We start from the raw sequence: 24,692 nt of genomic DNA, 5'->3' as shown, positions 1-24,692 counted from the left end.
AAACAATGGATTAGAAAAGCTGATCTAAATAGTGGGAATACTCCTCCACCGGTAGAACAAACTAATGCTTCACTGGCAGAACAAAGTGATGCTTCATCGGAAGGACAAAGCAGTGCTCCACCAGCAGGAAGTTATTCATCTAATTGAAGAAAATTTCCTTGAGGGTTTGGCATTCTAATGACACATATGCTATTATTCCCTCAGTTAGAAGAAGTTGGAAATTATTTATTACCAGCAAACAATGTTAAGTGAATACTTAACCGACATGCAATTAATGTGGTAGATGGCGAAAAGACACTATAAAATCAAGGTTTTGGCTCCATTTCATTTCACCAAGATTTCAAACTTACGAAGAGTGCGAAGATTCTGAGCTAAGGCATTTCGAGCAAGAAGCAAAAACACTCCAAGCAATCATCCATCCTAAAGGCAGTAAAAGGTATTTAATCATGGCATCCACCTCTGCAATTGAATAAATAGCAAACCCTACTGTTGTTGAAGTGATAAAAAGACCTAGGCCCATATTTCAGTTAGTTCCCAAGGTAGAAAAGAAAGATGATACCTTAGGTGCTTTTTCTCAAATTCCTAAGGGAGTTGTTTATGCTGAAGACCCCAGAATGTACATCCACTGCAACATTGAGGAACTAGGAGATGAAGAAATTAAGACTATATTTAAAACTGTGATATGTGATAAAACTGGCAATATAAAAGATGAACACAAGATCATTGAGACCCTAGGATTTACAGAGATCCTTAGCATTCCTGAATTCTCCAAGGATGTGATTAGGATAGTCTTAAGTAGGGTACATGGTGAATTTTTTTGGTTAGATGCAGTCCACAAAATCACCATGGAAGCTATGAAAGTTGTCACAGGGTTACTGACCACCGGTAAAAGACCAGATAAAACCAAGAAGGTATCCAATGACCTAGTTACAAACCTAACTGGTGCAACATTCGACCAGAGGTCCCTAAGAGTTAACAATGTAACAGACATTAATGTGAGATTTATCAACATGATATTAGGATATAAAGCTACTCATGCAAATAGACTCAATTCAGTTTCAAGTTTATGCATTAAGAGTTCTTATGATATGGTCATAGATAATACAAAGATTGATATTGTTGGTATTTTGGTATGGTTTTGTCATTGATGTCAACACCTACTGAATACACCTACTTTGGGGATCCAGCAACATTCACCGGCAAGTAGTAATCTGTGCAACAGTTACTGGTATATGGTTAACTGGTAGGATATAATGTTCACCGGTAGCTAGAATGACATGGAAGACACTTGGTAATGTCGAAGACATCATGTGGACACTTTATTCTGAAGTAATAATCATTGGTATATTCATATTTGCATATTTTCTTTTACTAGCAAATAGGTCCAGGTTATCTAGGGTTACACCGGCAGGTTTATCTTTTCCAGATCAGCATGGCATGCTATGGAGATGATTTATTATTGTTATAAATGCATTAAGTTGACATGTTTAATCAGTTATTGCATCGGATATTATATTATTTGTAAAATATTTTTATTGTAATATCTTGTAGAGCCGACCTACTAAAATTGGTCTTAGGGTATGGTATAAATGTAAGATCTTATTTGTAAGATCAAGTGTGGAGTGCAAAAAAGATTCAAGTGAAGGTATATGTGAGATCAAGAAAAGGCATACATGAAGACATCATTTGAAGGTGAAGTTAGGCTTTTGTAGAAGCATATCAGCATTACACTGGTACTGAATCCAGCATATGAAGATGCGATTTTGTGCAGTACATTCTTATTCAATTTAACCATCCAACTGTAGTCAGTGTGACTCCCATTTGTGATTGAGCAGTGAGCTCTAAGCTGTTGGCCTTTCTGCATGTGCAGGCCCCTTTTTGTACACTTACTATCTGCAATAGTATCATCTGATTGTGGGTAAGGTTTCCCACCATGGTTTTTCCCCTTATAGGGTTTCCATGTACAAATATTGGTGTCATGTGTTCTGGATAATTTTGTGTTTATGTTTCATGCATTAATTCCTACCAGTATAGCAATTTACTGTTAACATTGTCTACCGGAATACTTAACTGATTCACCGATATTAAGCATTAAGTTGGTTAATAAGTTTTTGGTTTGAATTTATTAGACAACTGATTCTCCCCCCCCTCTCTCAGTTGTCTCCGGGACCTAACAATTGGTATCAGAGCCTAGTTCTCTTTTTGCAGAAGTTTAACAACTTGAGGAGATCCAATGTCTACTAATTATTTCAGGAAGGATAGTCCTAAACTTGATGGAACCAACTATGGGATATGGAAGATCAGAATGGAGACACATTTGAATTGCATCCGTAAAGACATCTGGGAAGTTACTAAGAATGGTTATACTACTGCTGTAGTTGGTCAGACTGCTCCAACTACCTTAGCCAAAGATGAAGAAAATGATTGCAAAACAAGAGAAGCACTCTTGAGTGCATTATCAGATCAACAAATCATGGGATTATTAGATAGGTCTACTGCTAAAGCTATTTGGGATCATTTGGAAACACTGAATGAAGGAGATTCCATAGTCAAAATTGCAAAAATTGAAAGCTTTTGAGTCAAGTATGAACATCTGAAAATGGAAGAAGATGAAAGGATTTCTGCTTTTATGGAAAGAGTAAATGAAATTGTTTTGGGTATCAAATGTTGTGGAAGAACCTTGAGTGAGGATGAGATTGTTTCAAAAATCTTAAGAGGTTTGCCACCGGCATATAAAATAAAGGTTACTACTATAAATGAGTTGAGAACAATGCCTAATACATCAGTAACTAGGGATACATTGATTGGAAAACTTTCATGTTTTGAAATTGAGGAATTTGGTCATGTTGCTACTATAAAGACTGATTTGGCCTTCAAAGCATCAACATCATCTGCTCCATCTTTTGACAAATCAAACTGGAGAGCCTTTTATGCAAAAGAACTTGAAGAAACCAAGAAGGAAAATGAAGAGCTTGAAGAACTTGAAGCACTATTTGCAAGGAAAATGCCAAAAGGTCCAATTGGAAGTAAGTATGAAGGTAAAGCACCTTTTAAATGTTTTAACTGCAATAAGATTAGTCATATGGCTTCAAGATGCCCTAATAGACATGCTAGAATAAGAGAAGAAGATAGAATAACATACAAGCCTAATCCTGAATATCACAGATACAGATTTAAGAAGAACAAAGACAAATCTTGTTACATTGCTGATGAAGGTGTGACTGATGATTCTGAAGAGGATCCAGCAGACAATGGATGGGTTTTTGTTGCTATAATAGAAGATCAACTGGCACCTACTGCTCAACTTGTAGAACAAACCCTAGTAGCTAAAGTTGAATCAAAGGATGAATGGATTATTGACTCAGGATGCTCACATCATATGACTAGAGACAAAGGTAAATTCTTGAACTTTCAAGAATACAATGGAGGTTTAGTAAGATTTGGAGATGACAAAGCCTATTCAATCAAAGGTAAGGGTTCAATATCTCTTGATGGTAAACATAACACTGACAATGTCTACTATGTTGAAGGATTAAAGCATAATCTTTTAAGTGTTGGTCAATTAGTTGAAAAAGGTTTTCAGTTACAATTTAAAAATGGAAAATGCAAAATCATGAATAGAACTAGTTTGGAAATTGCAACCGGTAATCAGACTAGAGGTAATATCTTTCATTTGAATAACAGTGAAAAGGCATGCTTAATTGCACATATAGATGAAAGTTGGTTATGGCATAAAAGACTATGTCATGTAAATTTTGATTGCATGGTAAAAATCAATACTTCTAAGGCAGTTAGAGATCTACCTAAAATTGTGAAACCTCATAATACAATTTGCAAGGAATGTCAATTTGGAAAACAAGTTAGAGCTAGTTTCAAAAGTATTCCAGAAAAATCCAATAATGCTCTTGATTTAATTCACACTGATTTATGTGGCCCAGCTAGAACTAAAATCTTATAAGGTGATGGATATTTCATGCTAATTATTGATGTTTATTCTAGAATGTGTTGGGTTACTTTTCTCAGAGAAAAATCAGAAGCACTTGGGAAGTTCAAACTATTCAAAGCAATGGTTGAAAATGAAACTGGTAAGAAAATCAAATGTTTAAGATCAAATCAAGGAGGAGAATTCACATCTAAAGATTTTAATACATTCTATGAAGTGAATGGAATCAAAAGACAGTTATTAGCACCTTGAACACCACAGCAGAATGGAGTTGTTGAAAGGAAAAATAGAACTATCTTGGATACAGCAAGAAGTATGTTATCAGAAGCAAATCTACCACATGTGTGCTGGAGAGAGGCAGTAAGCACTGTTGTCTATACATTCAACAAAGTTCACATCAAAGGTGAAACTGGTAAGACCCCTCATGAATTATGGTTTGGTAATATTCCTACTCTTAAGTATTTCAGAATTTTTGAAAGTAAATGTTATATTAGAAGAGATGAGTATATTGGCAAATTTGATCCTAGAAGCGATGAAGGAATATTTATCGGTTATTCATCTAAGAGCAAGGCATATAGATGTTTTAATAAAAGATTACAAAAAATTGTTGAGAGTACAAATGTAAAGATTGATGAACAATTCAGAGGAACTTCAAGGTATATATACTCTGAACCAAAAACAGAAGTTATGACAAATGAACCTACAATGAGTCCACCGATACATAATGATGATCCAATTACTCTGGTATCATCAGAGGATTCCATAGTAATTGAAGAACAACAGACTAAGACACCCCGATATGTAAGACTGAATCATTCTGAAGATTAGATAATTGGAAACAAATTTAAAGGAGCTATGACAAGAGGAAGATTGGCAAATGAAGAGATATGTCTTATTTCTCAAATTGAACCATTATCTATCAATGAGGCATGTGAAGATAAATTTTGGATTAAAGCTATGGAAGAAGAATTAGGACAAATTGAGAAAAATAATACTTGGACATTAATTCCCCAACCTAAAGATAAAAATGTAATTGGAACCAAATGGGTATTTAGAAACAAACTTAATGAAGATGGTAAGGTTGTCAGAAATAAAGAAAGACTAGTATGTAAAGGATATTCTCAAAAAGAAGGAGTTGATTACAATGAAACCTTTGCACCGGTAGCCAGAATTGAGGCAGTTAGATTATTCTTGGCTTTTGCAGCTCACAAGCATTACAAAGTTTATCAAATGGATATTAAATGTGCATTTCTAAATGGAGATCTTGAAGAGGAAGTTTATATTGAACAACCTAATGGATTTTCTTTGACAGATGACAATGATATGGTTTGCATATTAAGAAAAGCTCTGTATGGATTGAAACAAGCCCCAAGAGCTTGGTATGCAAGATTGGATAAGTATCTTTTAAAGATTGGTTTTACTAAAGGAAATGCAGATAGCAATTTATATTACAAAGTAACTAATGATGACATCTTGATTATTGAAGTATTTGTTGATGATATAATCTTTGGAGGAGAAGATGGATTATGTAAAGAATTTTCTCTTGAAATGCAGCAAGAATTTGAAATGTCTATGATTGGAGAAATAAAATTCTTTTTTAGGATTACAGATTTTACAGACTGATAAAGGTATATTTTTGAGTCAACCTATGTACTTGAAAGAACTACTTAAGAAATTTGGGATGGAGAACTCTAAACCGGTAAGCACACCTATGACTACAAATGACAAATTATCTCAAAGGGATGAATCTACACCTATTAATCCAACTAGATACAAATCTATGATAGGAGGTTTATTGTATTTGACACAAACTAGACCTGATATTATGAATGCAGTATGTATAGTTTCTAGATTTCAGAGTAATCCTAGGGAAAATCATGAATCAGTAGTGAAAAGGATTTGCTGGTACTTACAAGGCACAACAAATCTTGGATTATGGTATCCTAAAGATGAAAATTTTGATCTATGTGCATATATAGATGCAAATTGGGCAGGAGATGTGGATGATAGAAAAAGCACCACTAGAGGAGCATTCTTTCTTGGAAAGAGATTAGTTTCTTGGTTAAGTAAGAAACAGAGTTGTACATCTTTATCAACAGCAGAATCAGAATATGTTGCAGCAGCAACAAACTGTACATAGGTACTTTGGGTTAAGCAAATGTTGAAAGACATAAAGGTAAAATGCAAGGAACCTATTACTATATATTGTGATAACACTGCAGCAATTGATATATCTAAAAATCTGGTATTACACTCTAAAACAAAACATGTTTCTATCAAACTGAATTTTCTTAGAGAAAAAGTTGAAGAAAAAGAGATAGAACTGGTTTATGTGAATACTAAAGAACAACTTGCAGATATTTTCACAAAACCTTTGCCTAAGGAAACTTTTGAGTATCTTAGAGATCAGCTTGGAGTCATACCACCACCGGTAGAGACTTAGAGAGTTGATGATTGTCATCAACTGACAAAATTAAATGGACAAATCTTTATTCCGATATTCGATGAGGAAGCTACTTCAAAGGGGGAGTAGTTGGTATATTGAATTGGTTGGTATTTTGTATGAACTTGACCTTTTGTGACTTTGGCATTTGATGTCAAAGGGGGAGAGATATCTATGGAAAAACACATTTAGTAAGAAAAAGAGATTTTTAGGGAATAAATTTTGAAAAATACATCTAAGGAGAAATTGGTATTGTTACTCCCAGGGGGAGAAATGGAGATATTATTTGGCATTTCTGTCTTGGCACTGTGATGGTTTTTCCATCTTGTGTTGCCATCAATGCCAAAGGGGGAGATTGTTGGTATTTTGGTATGGTTTTATCATTGATGTCAACACCTACCGAATACACCTACTTTGGGGATCCAGCAACGTTCACCGACAAGCAGTAATCTGTGCAATAGTTACTGGTATATGGTTAACTGGCAGGATATAATGTTCACCGGTAGCTGGAATGACATGGAAGACACTTGGTTAAGTTGAAGACATCATGTGGACACTTTATTGTGAAGTAATAATCATTGGTATATTCATATTTGCTTTTACCGACAAATAGGTCTAGGTTATCTAGGGTTACACCAACAGGTTTATCTTTTCCAGACCAGAAAGGCATGCTATGGAGATGATTTATTATTGTTATAAATGCATTAAGCTGACATGTTTAATCGGTTATTGCATTGGATATTATATTATTTGTAAAATGTTTTTATTGTAATATCTTGTAGAGCTGACCTACTAAAATTGGTCTTAGGGTATGGTATAAATGTAAGATCTTATTTGTTAGATCAAGTGTGGAGTGTGAAAAAGATTCAAGTGAAGGTATATGCGTGATCAAGAAGAGGCATACACGAAGACATCATTTGAAGGTGAAGTTAGGTTTTTGTAGAAGCATATCAGCATTAAACCGGTACTGAATCTAGCATATGAAGATGTGATTTTATACAATACATTCTTATTGGATTTAACCATCCAACTGTAGTCAGTGTGACTCCCATTTGTGATTGAGCAGTGAGCTCTAGGCTATTGGCCTTTCTGCATGTCCAGACCCCTTTTTGTACACTTACTATCTGCAGTAGTATCATCTGATTGTGGGTAAGGTTTCCCACCATGGTTTTTCCCCTTATAGGGTTTCCACGTACAAATATTGGTGTCATGTGTTGTGGATAACTTTGTGTTTATGTTTCATGCATTAATTCCTATCGGTATAGCAATTTACTATTAACACTGGCTACTGGTATACTTAACTGATTCACTGGTATTAAGCATTAAGTCGGTTAATAAGTTTTTGGTTTGAATTTATTAGACAACTGATTCACCCCCCCCCCCCCCTTCTCAGTTGTCTCTGGGACCTAACAAATATATGTGAGTGGTTAAAAGATGAATTAATTGACAACCTTGGAAAGATTAAAAAGGACAAGAAAGGAACTTTCAGGTTTGGAAATCTGTTAGTATGTTTGATGCTACATATAACAAAACAGGTTCCTGGTATAGGCTACAAAGAACTTGGATATGATATACCGGTAGGCAAATAGTTAACAGAACTATTCAATAACATGGGAGAAGACAAGGAAAACAATATTCATGACATCTTTCAAGCATTAAAGGCCAAAATGAAGAAAAGAATAAGGTTATCACAAAAGATTGTCGACAAATACAAAGATGAAATATGCTTTGTAATCAAGAAAGATGAAATCTGGATGGAAGCAGTCATCTCTAGGACAATTTGGGTAACCGAGATGGGCTATGAAATAGATGATCACATAGTTGAAACATATGCTAAAGCACTTCTGGAAGCTCCCAAAGAACCTAAGGAAGAAGTATTTGGTAGTGCAAAAACCATTGAAAGCCAAATACAATCAAAGAAAAGAGTAAAAAGGTTGAGGCAGTTGTAAGGAAAGGTTCCAGACAAGCAAAAGCCATCAAAGAAGATGTATTGAAGAAAACCGGTATAATAGAGGATGAGTTAGCAACTCCACAACTTGAAACTCACCTATCATCAGTAGGTACTTCTTCAGGGAGTCACATGCCTGAAACTTTCAAAAGAGTTGTAAGGAAAAGAGATCCCTCACCGGCAACCACACCCTCATCCAGGAGGACAAGACAAAAACAACAAGCAGTGAGATCTCTGGTAAGAAAGGCCACACCAAAGAAGAAATTGACACCCAAGAAGAAGAAGAGGACAAACAAAGACTTGGCCCCTCTTGATATACTGTTGAATGAAATCATAGAGGAAGGGAAATTGAAGAACATAGAGAAAATATATGACACCTTAACAGCTGATGAAAAGGAGCAAGTTGAAAATAGTGTTATATTGCACATGGATATGTACAAGAAGTTTTTGATGGAAGTAGTCAATGAAATTCTAGATGAGCTATTTAAAAGACTAGAAGCAAGAAGACAAGTAGTAATAGAACTAGATAAGAAAATAAAGATTGAAAAGCTACTTGTTGTATATCCGGTAAACTCACCCAAAGAAATTGCTAAACTAATTGCTCAGGCCAACCAGACAGTATTTTCTACTGCACACTGGCACATTGCTTTAATGGTTGGAAGAATTAATGAGGTGACTGAGGAGATAGAAAATGGATGGGACATATTCCTAGTTGAGAAAGAAAAACAAGAAGAGTACAGGAACCCCAAACCCATAAAAGTTTATCGGAAGGATAGAGACAAGGGTAAAGGTAAAGTTGGTGGACCACCTAGTATCAAGGTTAGAGACAACTTACCCCCACCTCCTTTAATTACTCCACCGGTAAAAACAACAACTACAAAAGATCAACCAGTAGCTAAGAGTATGGATGTAGAGGATGATAATCCTAATCCTGAAGTTTTATATATTGTGGATGTTGATACTCAAAAGATCAACATAGTGGTAGACAAAGATATAACTGATAAGACTGATATGGCTAGTGAGCCTCTGGTAGCTGATGAAACTGATAACACACAGGAGAAACTGGCAGAAGACAAAGAGAAAAAGGTAGAGACTTAGACTCAGACTGAGGCAATGCAACAAATAGAGGAACAAATAGAGCAAAAGGCTCCAGAATAGGAACAACAACAACAGGAATAGGTACATAAGGAAACAGTACCACCAACAACTAGTGAAGTAGAAAAACCATTGCTTAAAGAAATGCAGACACAAATAGACCTACCAGAGGTCAATACAAGCTTGGTTACTTCCATCGGTACTCAGATTGTTGATTCATCATCGGGCTACAAATCAACTAATGTGACTGAGGTGCTATTAGACTCAATCAAGAAAATAACCAACTGCAGCTCACAAGCTTACAAAGCAATTGATGATACCATACCAATTTTGAAGGTAATTGCTCCCAACTGTAATATAGACAATAACAATTCTTTAGGACAACTTGATACACTATGTAAATATATCTCAAAAACCATTGAGAAAATAAAAGAAGAGTCATTGAAGGATAAAGTAGAAGTTGAAAAATAGAAATTATTTGATGAGCAAATAAAGAAGTATAACAGAGATTTTGACACACTTCTATCGGAATTATGTAATTTATTGAAAGAGTACAAAAATCTGTACAAAGATACCTGTAAAACAAACTTTTTGACTGTAGATATAGACAAGAAGATGAGCAAGGTACAGGATGAGATCAATAAACTTGTAGATAGTTTTGTCAACTCACCTGATACACTATCAATTTTTTAGGAGAAGAATTACTTAAATTGGAAAGAGAGAAAGAAAAGATAGTGAATAAGGAAAAACATTTGAGATCAAAACTAAGTCCAAGATTGGACTATCTAGCATCACTACGGAAGAAAGTATCTGAGGCACTAATACAGGGAAAGAAAACACCAGTAGAGTATTTGCAGCATCTCACTGGTACAATGAAGAGAACAGAGACAACAATAAAGGATAGAAAAAAGTTTATGGACAGTATAAACTTGATTTTGGGAGATCTTTTTCAAATTAACCACCCAATTACAAGGTTGAAACTACAAACTCTACTGACATCTTGACAACCTTTGTCATTGATGCCAAAGGGGGAGTAGTGGGATGAGAAAATTCAATATCACAGGAATCATATGCTCAGGGGGAGCACACACATTTTTGGTAACATTTTTGGACTTCACATTTTTGGATCATTTTTAAAATTTCTCATGAGTGTTTCCATCAATGCCAAAGGGGAAGATTGTTGGCATATGCACACTCCAATGAGACATTGTATGTGATTGAAGGTTTTTTCATTGATGGCAACCTTACAATCCTATGGCACTGGAAAAGGCATTATACTGGCATCAGCAGATCACACTCTACACCAGCACTCAGGACACCAGCACTAGCATAGAAGAAAGGAAGTATACCGGCACAAAGGCCGACAGGATTTTGTTATATTATATTTTGTTTATTATTGTAAAACTATGTAAGCCGACTTGGAAAATTCTAAAATGACTCTTATATATAAAAGAGATCATTGTAGACATTTGATATAGGAGATGTAAGTAGTAAGGAAAAATATTAGGCAGACCTATTATGCGAAATATAGGTTAAGGGGTATATGTAAAGAACAAAGAAGGAACCGGTATTGAATCTGGCATTGAAGATGCTATTGTAAAGCAATACAAGATATTGGATTTGTATAATCCTCATTGTAAATCAGTGAGACTTCCCATTGAGTAGTGAGCTCTAGGCAGTTGGCCTTCCTGCATGTGTAGGCCCCTATTGTAAGTAATATTCTCTTATTGGCCAATGAGTGAATATTGTGGGTCACAAATCCCATTGAGGTTTTTTCCACACCAATTTTCCTCATTAAAACCTTGTGTTATGGTGTGCTTTTCATGTGGATGTTCTTGATTTTGTTTATTGCATTATTTCTTGCATATCGGTACACTGTTATATTATGTTCTGCATGTTTTAAGTTAAGAAATTCTATATACCAGTCAGATACTGATTCACCCCCCCTCTCAGTATCTGTGGGATTCCTAACATGATCTGCATACCTACCGATATGTCATGAGACTAATGCTTCTTTCCCAAACCCGGTAGCTCATTCATGAAGTATAACATCAAGCAAACAATAAGATTGCCAAACCTGAAAGTTCCTTTCTTAACCCCTTTGATCTTGCCAAGATTAATCATTAACTCACTCCTGAACCATTCACACAAATCATACTTTTCATTATTCTTTATCATTTGATAAGCATCATGGATGCAAGAACTAGCAACAAAGTTCAATCGACTTGATTGAATTACCTTATAGTCAATTATCATGCTAGAAAATTTCACATCAATGTCTTTGATGGTGTTGACCCTCATAGATCTTCCATCATGGGTTGCATCGGTGAGCTTCTCAACCGCAGTGGTGGAGATGTTCTTTCCTAGTTCTTGTCCAACTTTAGGTAAGCCAGTGACTACTTGAATGGTTTCTTTGGTAATCATGTGGGGTTGATCCAGCCAGATGAATTCATTATGGACCCTCCTTAGAACATATCTAATCACTTCATCCTTGAATTCTGGAATATGTAGGATTCCGGTTAACCCTAGATCCTCAATGATTTGATATTTCATTTTGATTGTACTAGAGCTGCCTAGTACCATAGATTGATACATCCCCTTGATTTACTCAGTGCCTAAATCCTCCAAGGTGTAGTGAATATAGGCCTTGACATCTTCTACATAAACCACATCATCGGGAACCCTTGAAAACGCGCTAGTAGAATCTTCCTTCATAGAAATTTGGGGAGCTTCCTTGAAAACAAGCCTAAGCCTATCCTTGACCTCAACAACAGTGGGATTTGCAATGAAAGTAGGAGCAGATGATGATCTGGATGCCATTTCAAATAAATACCTAGATAATAGTCATCAGTTGAAGGGTTTTGATTACTTCTCAGATGATTGCTAGAAATTCTTTAAAATGCCTTTGCTAGCTCTTGATCACTTATGATTTGCCTTTTCTTCACTTTAGTTTGCTCAAGTGTTGGGTGAGTGAAAATGAGTCCATTTTCCCTTTTTATCAGCAAGTAAACCCTAATTCATCACTGTCATAAATACATAGCGATGTGCCTACTGGATGTCGGTTTCACAGTTTTATGTTGGATAAACTTTCATCAATGATTAATACCACTCTCCAGATCTCTTTCGATGAATATGCAATATTTGCAATGAATTTTCCAACCCCTAAGGTGTATGCCTCGATTACAAGTTGAATTTCCTATCGGTGCAAGAATACTATGTTCTATCGATGGAGTTACAGGTGCAATTACCGGTGTAGTTGCATCTCCACTTGGTTCTTCAGATTTTCTAACCCATCTCTTGGTGTGATCTCATTTTATTTCATCTACCTTCTGCTTTCCTTTCTCATTTGCTTTATCATTGTTAATCGATGTAGTCTTGCTTCTACATTACTTAGCAATATGACCTATTTTGTTGCATGCATAACATGTATCATTATTCTTTTGAATTGCTTTGGCATATCCGGTGTCATTCCTTGACCTGCAGTGATTAGACAAATGACCAAACTTTCCATGTGCATGACATTTGACATTCATTCTATAATCTTCTGACTAATGACCATATTTCTTGCAATTTGTGCATTGACCGGGAACTAAATTGTAGTTTTGATTTTCTCTATTTCTACATTGTCTAGCCATATGCCCAAATTTACTACAAACAAAACATCTAGCATTGAATTTGTAAGCATTAGATTGCCTTACCATTTTCCTCTAGTCTGATGAGTTTTGCATACTAGTTGTCTGATCTTCATTTGCAGTACTGGAGCTTTCACCTTGTACAAATCCAAGTCCTCTAGAATCTTCACTCTGCCTTTGTATTTTCAATAAATCATCCAACTGTGCAACACTAATCCTAAATTTTTCTTTATACTCACTTGCAATAGTTAGATCATCTCTCAAAATAGTTATTGTTGGTATTATGGATGTGTTGCATTGGTTTTGTCATTGATGTCAACACTTATCAACACTTGTGAATATTTATCAGCATTGGAGATCTTTGGTTATGTTCACTGGCATGTTCAGTGACTTATGCACAGTCACCTATATCTAGTTCACTGATGGGTTATATTGTTCACCAACACTGAGGATGACCTATTATCATCTGGAGATTACTTGGCTATGTCGAAGACATTGTTTGGACACTTGGTTTTGGTGATTTGGTTATTGGTCTAATCGAGTTTGCATATTTGTTGTTACCAACAAATAGGTCTAGGTTATGGACTGGCAAGCATTATCTATTCTAGATCAGCATGACACGTTATGGAGATGTCTTATTGATTGGTTATTATTGTAAATGCATTGAGCTGACATGATGCATCACATATTGATTCATTTGTAATTGATTTACTTGTAAGCCGACCTACACATTTAGTCTTTAGTTTTGGTATACATGTAGGATCTTGTTTGTGAGATTGAGATAGGGAATGCAATAAGGTATTACAAGGTTGTAATATTTGGTATAAATAGAGCTATACACGCAGACATCATTTGAAGATTCAAGGAAGGTATGAAGAAGACAATCAGAGCTTAACCGGTACTAAATCCAGCATATGAAGATGCTTTTTTGATCAGTACATTATCATTGGATCTAACTATCCAATTGTAGTCACTGTGACTCCCATTTTATGATTGAGCAATGAGCTCTAGGCAGTTGGCCTTTCTGAATGTGCAGACCCCATTTGTACACACATACTATCTACAGTAGTATCATTTGATTGTAGGTAAGGTTTCCCACTATGGTTTTTCCCCTTACAGGGTTTCCACGTACAAATATATGTTTTATGTGTTGTGGATGTTATTTGTCTTTCTATTTCATGCATTAAACTTTACCGGTACTGTTATTAACTATTAAACTATCAAGCAACATTAAGTTTGGTTTACCAGTATTATGCATTAAGTTTGGTTAAGTTATATTTGGGTTGAAATTAATAGACAACTGATTCACCCCCCATGCTCAGTTGCCTCTGGGTCCTAACAATTGGTATCAGAGCTAATTCCTCTTTTTGCAGAAGTTTAACAGTTTGAGGAGATTCTATGGCAACTAACTATTTTAGGAAGGACAATCTGAAGCTTGATGGAACTAACTATGGTATATGGAAGATCGGAATGGAGACACATTTGAATTGCATTGGAAAAGACATATGGGATGTTACAAAGAATGGCTATGTTGGTCCTACACAGAGTCAACCTAATCCACCTACCTTGGCTAAAGATTAGGAGAATGATTCCAAAGCAAGAGAAGCACTTTTGAGCGCCTTGTCAGATCAGCAAATCATGGGATTATCAGACTGATCTACTGCTAAAGCTATTTGGGATAAATTGGAGACATTGAATGAAGGTGATACCACTGTCAAAATTGCAAAATTGGAATGCTTCTGGGTCAGGTATGAAAATCTGAAAATGGAAGAAGATGAAAGGATTTCTGCTTTTATGGAAACAGTTAATGAAATTTTTTTGGGTATACAATGTTGTGGAGGATCCTTAAGTGAAGATGAAATTGTTCCTAAAGTTTTAAGAGCATTGCCACCGGCATACAAAATGAAAGTAACTACTATTAATGAATTGAGAACAATGCCTAATACATTAGTATCTAGAGATACTTTGGTTGGATAACTTTTAGATTTTGAACTTGAAGAATTTGGTCTTGTTGCTACAATTAAGATAGATTTGGCTTTCAAAGCATCATCATCTATAGCATCATCATCATCATCTGAAAAATTTGATTGGAAAGCACTCTATTCTAGAGAACTTGAAGAAATTAGAAGAGAGAATGAAGAACTTGAAGATCTTGAAGCACTATTTGCAAGGAAAATGCCTAAACGTCCAGTTAGAAGTAAGTATGAAGGTAAAGCACCATTTAAATGTTTTAGCTACAATAAAATTGGTCATATGGCATCTAGGTGTCCTGATAGACATGCAAGATTGAAAGAAGAAGCTAAAAGAACATTTAAGCCTAACCTTGAATATCAAAGATACAAATTTAAGAAGAATAGAGACAAATCATGTTACTATGTTGATGAAGGAGTTACAGATGATTCTAATGAGGAATCAATAGACAATGGATGGTCTTTTGTTGCAATAACAAAAGATCAACCGACACCTATTGTTCAACCGGTAGAGCAGGCCCTGACAGCTAAAATTGAAGAAAAGGATGAGTGGATCATTGATTCTATATGTTCACATCATATGACTAGTGATAAAAGTAAATTCTTAACCTTTTAGGAATACAATGGAGGTCTAGTAAGATTTGGGGATGATAAAGCTTGTTTGATCAGAGGAAAAGGCACTATATCTTTTTATGGTAATCACAATACTGACAACGTTTATTATGTTGAAGGTTTGAAGCAAAAATCTTTTGAGTGTTGGTCAATTAGTTGAAAAGGGATTTAAGTTACAATTCAAGAATAGTAAATGCAAAATCATGAATAGAACTGGTTTGGAAATTGCAACTGGTAATCAGACTAGAGGTAATATCTTTCATTTGAATAACAATGAGAAGACATGCTTGATTGCACATATTGATGAAAGTTGGTTATGGCATAAAAGACTTTGTCATGTAAATTTTGACTGCATTGTGAAAATCAGTACTACTAAGGCAGTAAGGGATTTACCTAAGATTATAAAACCTCACAATCCGGTATGTAAGGAATGTCAATTTGGAAAGCAAGTTAGAGCAACTTTTAAGAGTATTCCAAAAAAATCCAATAATGTTCTTGACTTAATTCATACTGATTTATGTGGTCCAGCAAGAACTAGAAGTTTACAAGGAGATAGATATTTTATGCTAATCATTGATGATTATTCCATAATGTGTTGGGTTACTTTTCTGGGGGAGAAATTACAAGCTTTTGGGAAATTGAAACTATTCAAGGTAATGGTAGAGAATGAAACCGATAAGAAAATCAAATGTTGGAGATCAGATCAAGGAGGTGAATTCACATCTAAGGAATTTAATACATTCTATGAAGTGAATGGAATCATAAGACAATTATCAGCACCCCTGACACCCCAACAGAATGGAGTTGTGGAAAGGAAGAACACAACTATTCTAGATGCAGCTAGAAGCATGATATTAGAAGCAAACCTACCTCGTGTATTGGAGAGAAGCAGCGAATACAACGATTTACACATTCAACAGAGTTCACATCAAAGGTGAAACCGGTAAGACCCCTCATGAACTATGGTTTGGTAATACTCCTACTCTTAAATATTTTAGAATATTTGGAAGCAAATTTGATCCTAGAAGTGATGAAGGAATATTTTAATAAGAGATTGCAGAAAATCATTGAGAGTGCAAATTTGAATATTGATGAACAGTTTAGAGGTAATTCAAGGTCTATGGACTCTGAACGGGCAGTTGAGATAATCACAAATGAACCTACATTGAGCACGCTGGTATAGAAGGTTGATCTAGTCACACCAGCATCATTTGAGAATTCCACAGTGACTGAAGAACAACAACAAGTGAATACACCCAGGTATGTAGATTGAATCACTCTGAAAGTCAGATGATTGGGAATAAGTATCAAGGTGTAATGACTAGAGGAAGATTGGCAAATGAAGAGGTATGTTTAATTTCTCAAATTGAACCAACAACTATTAATGAGGCATGTGAAGATAAACATTGGATTAAGACTATGGAAGATGAATTGGAACAAATTGAAAAGAATAACACATGGACATTGGTTCCCCGGCCTAAAAACAAAAATGTAATTGGAACTAAATGGGTATTCAAAAATAAACTTAATGAAGATGGTAAGATAATCACAAACAAAGCAAGATTAGTGTGTAAGGGATATTCACAGAAAGAAGGAATTGACTACAATGAAACCTTTGCACCGGTAGCTAGAATTGAGGCAGTCAGATTATTTCTAGCATTTGCAGCTCACAAGAACTATAAAGTATATCAAATGGATGTTAAATGTGCATTTCTGAATGGTGATCTTGAAGAGGAAGTTTACATTGAACAACCTAATGGATTTTCTTTGACATATGACAAAGATATGGTTTGCAGGTTAAGGAAAGCTTTATATGGATTGAAGCAAGCTCCTAGAGCTTGGTATGCTAGATTGGACAAATATCTTTTGAAGCTTGGTTACACTAAAGGTAATGATGACAACAACTTATATTACAAAGTGACTAATGATGACATCTTGGTTATTGAAGTTTTTGTTGATGATATCAATTTTTGAGGAGAAGAAGGATTGTGTAAAGACTTTTTTAATAAGATGTAGGAAGAATTTGAAATGTTTATGATTGGGGAGATAAAATTCTTTTTAGGATTGCAGATTTCACAAACTGATAAAGATATATTCATAAATCAATCAAAATACTTGAAAGAACTACTAAATAAATTTGGTATGGAAAACTCTAAACCGGTAAGTACTCCTATGACTACAACTGATAAACTATCATTAAAGGATGAATCAGCACCTGTTAATCTGACAAGATATAAATCTATGATTGGAGGTTTACTGTATAAAACACAAACAAGACCTAATATTATGAATGCAGTATGTATTGTTTCAAGATTTTAGAGTAATCCTAAAGAAAATCATGAATCAGCAGTGAAAAGGATTTTCCGGTATCTACAAGGCACAACAAATCTTGGTTTATGGTATCCTAAAGATGAAAATTTTGATTTATGTGCATACATGGATGCAAATTGGGCAGGAGATGTAGATGACAGAAAGAGCACCACCAATGGAGCATTTTTTCTTGGTAGCAGATTAATTTCATGGTTGAGCAAGAAATGAAGTTGTACATCATTATCAACAGCAGAATTAGAATATGTTGCAGTAGCAACTAATTGTACATAGATATTATGGATTAAGCAAATGTTGAAGGACATAAAGGTAAAATGCAAAGAACCTATAATCATTTACTGTGATAATATGGTAGCAATCGATATATCAAAGAATTTGGTATTTCACTTTAAAACTAAACATGTTTCTATCAAATTCAATTTTCTGAAAGAGAATGTTGAAGCAAAAGAAGTGAAATTAGTTTATGTGAATACTAAAAAGCAGATTGTAGATATCTTTACTAAGCCTTTGCCTAAGGAAACTTTTGAATATCTCAGAGAGCAGCTTGGAGTTATACCCTCACCGGTAGAGACTTAGATAATTGGAGCATGGCATCAGACTGAAAAAATTAACAGAGAATTTTTTTTTTGACTTTGATGAAGGAGAGATACTTCTTAGGGGGAGTAGATTGGAAAAGCTTGGTTATAACAATTGGTATTTCTAATAAGTTCTATGAACTGATTGTATTTGGTTTTGTATTGTTTTGGCATTTGATGTCAAAGGGGGAGAGATATCTATGGAAAAACACATTATCTTTTGGGGAGAGATTATTCCTAGGGGGAGAAATATTATGTATTTTGATTTCTGGTAATTGATCTCTTTGGGAGATTGTTGGTTTTTGGTTTTTGACATTTCTGCTTTGGCACTTAGATGGTTTTTCCATCTTGTGTTGTCATCAATGCCAAAGGGGGAGATTGTTGGTATTATGGATGTGTTGCATTGGTTTTGTCATTGATTTCAACACTTATCAACACTTGTGAACACTTATCAGCACCAGAGATCTTTGGTTATGTTCACCGGCATGTTCAGTGACTTATGCACAGTCACCGGTATCTGGTTCACCGGCAGGTTATATTGTTCACCAGCACTGAGGATGATTTGTTATCATTTGGAGATTACTTGGCTATGTCAAATACATCAATTGGACACTTGGTTTTGGTGATTTGGTTATTGGTCTAATCGAGTTTGCATATTTGTTGTTACCGGCAAATAGGTCTAGGTTATGGACCGGCAAGTGTTATCTATTCCAGATCAGCACGACATGTTATGGAGATGTTTTATTGATTGGTTATTATTGTTAATGCATTGAGCCGACATGATGCATCACATATTGATTCATTTGTAATTGATTTAATTGTAATTTGACCTACACATTTGGTCTTAGGTTTTGGTCTTAGGTGTTGGCAATATAACAAGGATATTGAGAAGGTTGTTGATGATTATGGACATAACTGATTAAAGATGTTTTACTGTCTTGATATTATTATTTTGTCATTGATGTCAAGAAATTGATTTTCTAATTCAGTATGATGTTTCCATATCTTAAGAAATATGATATGAAGATTATAAAGAAGTCGGTAAAGACACAGGAAAGAATATGATGAATAAAGGGATAAGTTATTCAATGGGCAACTCTACCGAGTCAGACAATGATGAGATCTTGAAGTTTTAGATTGTTTTAACATCATACATATGTTGTAAAATGTAAATTTTAATACTACACTATGTTATCAGGCAAAGAACCTAGTCGGTAAGCCCTAAGGAACCTAGTTGGTAAACCCTAAGGTTATCACAGTCGGTTAATGAAGACAAAATGTCTACCGAGTAAAGTTTAGTATTCACCGAGTTGTAACCGAGCTATAATAGAATGCATTAAATGTTTACATGTGATATTTAATGAAAGAAGCTGATGAGCTGGAGCGGATCAATGATTGGCAAGCCGTGGAAGAAGTTTGTTAACAAATCTAAGGCAATGGAAAGTCGCCAAGAAGATCTACAGCTCAGATTAAACCGCATTACCCTAACACAAGTTCCAAGATGATTGTGCAAGTTTTGAGGTAGGGTAAAACATTTTTCAGATCGTAAGATACAATGAACCTGGACAAGATTGAAGATCTGATGGCTATGATTGATCATGGGAAATGTGATCAAGGAGATTAAGTGGTTAGATGATTGTTTATAAGTAAGGAATTGTTGATAAACAGTGAATGCGGGCAAGTGTATGCACAAGGATGCTACATAGTGATCACCGAGCACATAAGCTTGAAGACCTGTTGGAATAATAGAGTATTGATGCCCAACTAATAGACAAGAATAGTTCTATGTCTAGATTGTGTTGAACAAATAAGAATCTGCTTTAGCATTTTAGATGTAAAGTTGCAGATAGATTGTATTACTGTTAGCTTGTGGAAGTAACAAGAAATCTCTTAACCGAGTGGACTTAACAGTCTTATAAGTAAATCCTCTAACAAGGTGACATTATAAATGAGTGTTTGAAATCCTTTGACAAGGTCACTTCTAACAAAGTGAAGATCCTAACAGATCTGAGGGAAATCCCTTAATCGGGTCACATCTAGCAATGTGTTTTGTAATCTTTAACAGGATTGGCTTTTAACCGAGCAGACTCTAGAAGAGTATATTTCTTAGTGGGTTTGAAATCCCATAGTGGTTTTTCCCTATTTGGGTTTCCACGTTAAATCTGGTGTTATGAGGTTTATATTGTTCATATGCTTTTGAGTTTGCATGTTTGACAATTTTTATTCTATGACTGATATATGTTATCGAGGTTGAATCTGATGTTTTCATTGATGATTAAGTTTGTATGATTCACCCCCCCCTCTCATCTGGTTGGCTATTAGATCTGTACTTACATTAAGCATCAGAACTATCAATTGGTATTAGAGCTTTGGACTCCGAAAGGAAAGTTTAAAGGGACTTGAGTTAAAGATCCAAAGATGTATAAGAGGGATGCACCTAAGTTGAATAAGTCAAGTTTCTCTACATGGCAGAAAAGGATGAAGCTACATCTATCAGGAGTTGGAGAATATGCTATATACAATCTGGAGAATGATTTTGTTACACCAAGCACCTATCCATTGACTATGGAAGAGATAAAGGCAAAGCAAGAACACATTCAAGCAATGATTAAAATAACATCTGCATTGACTGATTCTAAGTTTAATGATCTAGAAGGTTGCAATGATGCAAAGGCTATGTGGACTAAGCTCATATCTATATATGGAGGAGATGAACATGTTCAAAGAGCAAAAGTTGATAGTTTAAGAGGACAACTTGAATCTATGAGGATGAATAAAGGTGAGAACATAACCCAATACAATACAATACTAAAGGAGATTGTAAATCAAATCAAGGGAGTAGGAGGAATTATTGAAGAAAAGGATGTGACAAGTAAGTTGTTAAGAACCCTTCTACCTGCCTATGCAATCTAAGTCTCTGCAATCAATGAATTGAGGTCTATACCTAATATGTCAGTTTCCTTGGATGCTACTATTGGTAAGCTACATGCATTTGAGTTAAGTAATTTTGATAACAATGGGTCATCAGTAAATAAAGTTGAATCTGCATTTAGTTCTTTTCATCTGAATGAATCTAATGATTAAAATGAAAGAAAGTATAAGTACTCTGGAGGAGATCATAGTGGAGCAAGTGAAAGATTTCAGAAGAACATGGAGGAGGTACACAAATTGTATGAAGAAATCAGAAAGCAAGAAGAGTTTGAAGCACTATTGGACAAAAGGTTACCAAGAGGCAAAGGTAAGTATAAGGGAAAACTATCCTTGAAATGTTTCAATTGTGATAAGATTGGACATATGGCTTCTAACTATCCTGACAAAGATTTCACTGAAAACAGAGATTACCGAGATGACAGACATAAAGATAATCATTACAGAGGTCACCGAGACTTCAGAAGAAGAGATAGAAAGACCTGCTTAATTGCTGATGAGGAATCTAAAGATTATAAATCAGATGAGACTAATACAGAGGAAGTTGTTTATGTGGCTATCAAGGATGGATCAGATGAAGAAAGGTATGAAGAAAAAGCCCTAATATCTCACATAAACACTAATGATTCTTGGATTATAGATAGTGGATGCTCACATCATATGACAGGAGATAAACACATGTTTGTTATGTTAGAAGATTATGATGGAGGCTATGTTAGATTTGGTAATGATGCACCATGCCCGGTGAGAGGTAAAGGATCCATAACACTTCTTGATAAAGAAAGATGCAATGATGTTTATTGGGTTGAAGGTTTGAAATATAATTTGTTGAGTGTAGCATAGCTAAACAACATAGGTTACCGAATAGAATTTTAGAAAGGAATTGTCAAAGTTCATGACAAAAATGGAAAGTTAGCTGCTACCGAGACACAAACAAAAGGTAATACATTTCACCTTGACTCTACTCACAACAAGTGCTTGCATGCAAAGATTGATAACACCTGGTTATGGCATAAAAGGTTTTGTCATGTTAATTTTGATAATCTGATCAAGATAAGTAAGAAGCATAGAGTAAGAGGTCTACCGAGTCTTGAAAAACCTGAGAATGCTATATGTCGAGGATGCCAAATGGGCAAGATGACAAGATCCAGCTTTACAAGTAAGTCCTACACTTCTAAGGGAATTTTAGATCTTGTGCACACTGATCTTTGTGGTCCTATGAAAGTTCAAAGTTATTATGGTGATAAGTATTTCATATTATTTGTGGATGATTATTCAAGGATGATGTCAGTAATGTTTTTAAAATAAAAATCAAAAGCTTTTCAAATGTTTAAGTGGTACAAGGCTAGAGTTGAAAATGAAACAGGAAGACAATTGAAATGTCTTAGATCAGATAGAGGAGGAGAGTTCACATCTGATGAGTTCAACCTATTTTGCAATGATCATGGTATTAAAAGACAAGTCTTTGCACCGAGGACTCCACAGTAGAATGGAATAGCTAAAAGAAGAAACAAATCTATTGTGGATTGTGCTAGAACTCTGATGATTGAGAAGAAGGTTCCACAAACATTTTGGAGAGAAGCAATAAGCACAGTTGTTTACACCTTGAACCAAGTTCAATTGAAGAAAGGTACTTTGAAGACACCTTATGAAATCTGGTATGGCAAGAAACCTAATGTAAGTTATTTTAAGATCTTTGGAAGCAAATGCTATGTTCATAAAGATGATAGAAATGGCAAGTTTGATTAGAAAAGTGAAGAAGGAACATTTCTAGGATATTCTTCTAGAAGAAAAGCATTTAAATGTCTGATCAAATCATCTAACAAAATAGTAGAAAGTGCAAATGTGAAAATTGATGAATTTGCAGAAAGAACTGATGATAGGAATTCCAAAGAACTAGAAGACTATGATGAATTTGTCTATGTGCAATCGAAAAGTCCTATCGAGATAACTGTTGAAGGAAATGAGGAAGATATCCAGTTACCGAGTGATGAAGAGGATCATACAGAGCCTATCGAGCTTGTATTAGCCAAATATGTCACAAGACATCATGCACCAAGTCAGATTATAGGAGATAAGGATGATCTAGTGATGACAAGGAACAAACTGAGACAGAACACATGTCTGATATCTGAATTTGAACCGAGAATAGTGAAAGAGGCATTTAATAGTGAAGATTGGATAAATGCTATGACTGAAGAGATTGATCAAATCAAGAAAAATGACACACGGACACTAGTCCCAAGACCTAAGGACAAAAATGTAATCGGTACAAAGTGGATCTTCAGAAACAAGCTAAATGAGAAAGGAGAGGTCATTCAGAACAAAGCAAGATCAGTTTGCAAAGGTTATGCCCAAGAAGAAGGAATTGATTATGGTGAAACTTTTGCACCTGTTGCCAGACTTGAAGGAGTTAGAACATTGTTGGCATATGTTTCTTTCAAAAACTTCAAGGTATATCAAATGGCTGTCAAATCTGCATTTCTGAATGGAATATTAGAAGAAGTTTTCATTGAGCAACTTGAAGGATTTGTTGAAGACAATAATAAAGATCAGGTATGTAAATTGAACAAAGCTTTATATGGTCTGAAAAAAGCACCTAGAACATGGTATGAAAGACTGCACTCTTATTTGATTAAGATTGGTTTTATAAGGACAAGTGAGAACAACAACATGTAGATGAAGAATGTTGAAAATGGAATACTAATCTTAGCCATATTTGTTGATGATATTATATTTTGTGGAAATGACTCTTTATGCAAGAACTTTGGTAATGAAATGAGTAAAGAATTTGAGATGTCATTAATCAGTGAGATAAAGTATTTTATAGGCTTACAGATACTGCAAATGAAAAATGAAATTTTCATTACTCAATACAAATACATAAAGGAAATCTTGAAGAAATTTGGAATGGAGGATTCAAAGCCAGTAAGTACTCCTATGACTACAAACTGCAAACTATCAAAGAATGATGAATCTGCATCTGTTGATGAGACACTCTACCGATCCATGATTGGAAAACTTCAATATGTTGTTCACAGTAGACCTGATATAACACATGTAGTTGGTATTGTTGCAAGATTCTCTGTAGATCCTAAGGAAATACACATGATAGCAATCAAAAGAATTTTCAGATACTTGAAAGGCACTGAAGATTATGGCTTAGCATATCAGAAAGGAAATGATTTTGATTTGAAAGTCTACACTGATGCTGATTG

Source organism: Cryptomeria japonica, chromosome 3, assembly GCF_030272615.1.
Source record: "Cryptomeria japonica chromosome 3, Sugi_1.0, whole genome shotgun sequence".
NCBI lineage: Eukaryota > Viridiplantae > Streptophyta > Pinopsida > Cupressales > Cupressaceae > Cryptomeria > Cryptomeria japonica.
This window is presented reverse-complemented; position numbering follows the sequence as displayed.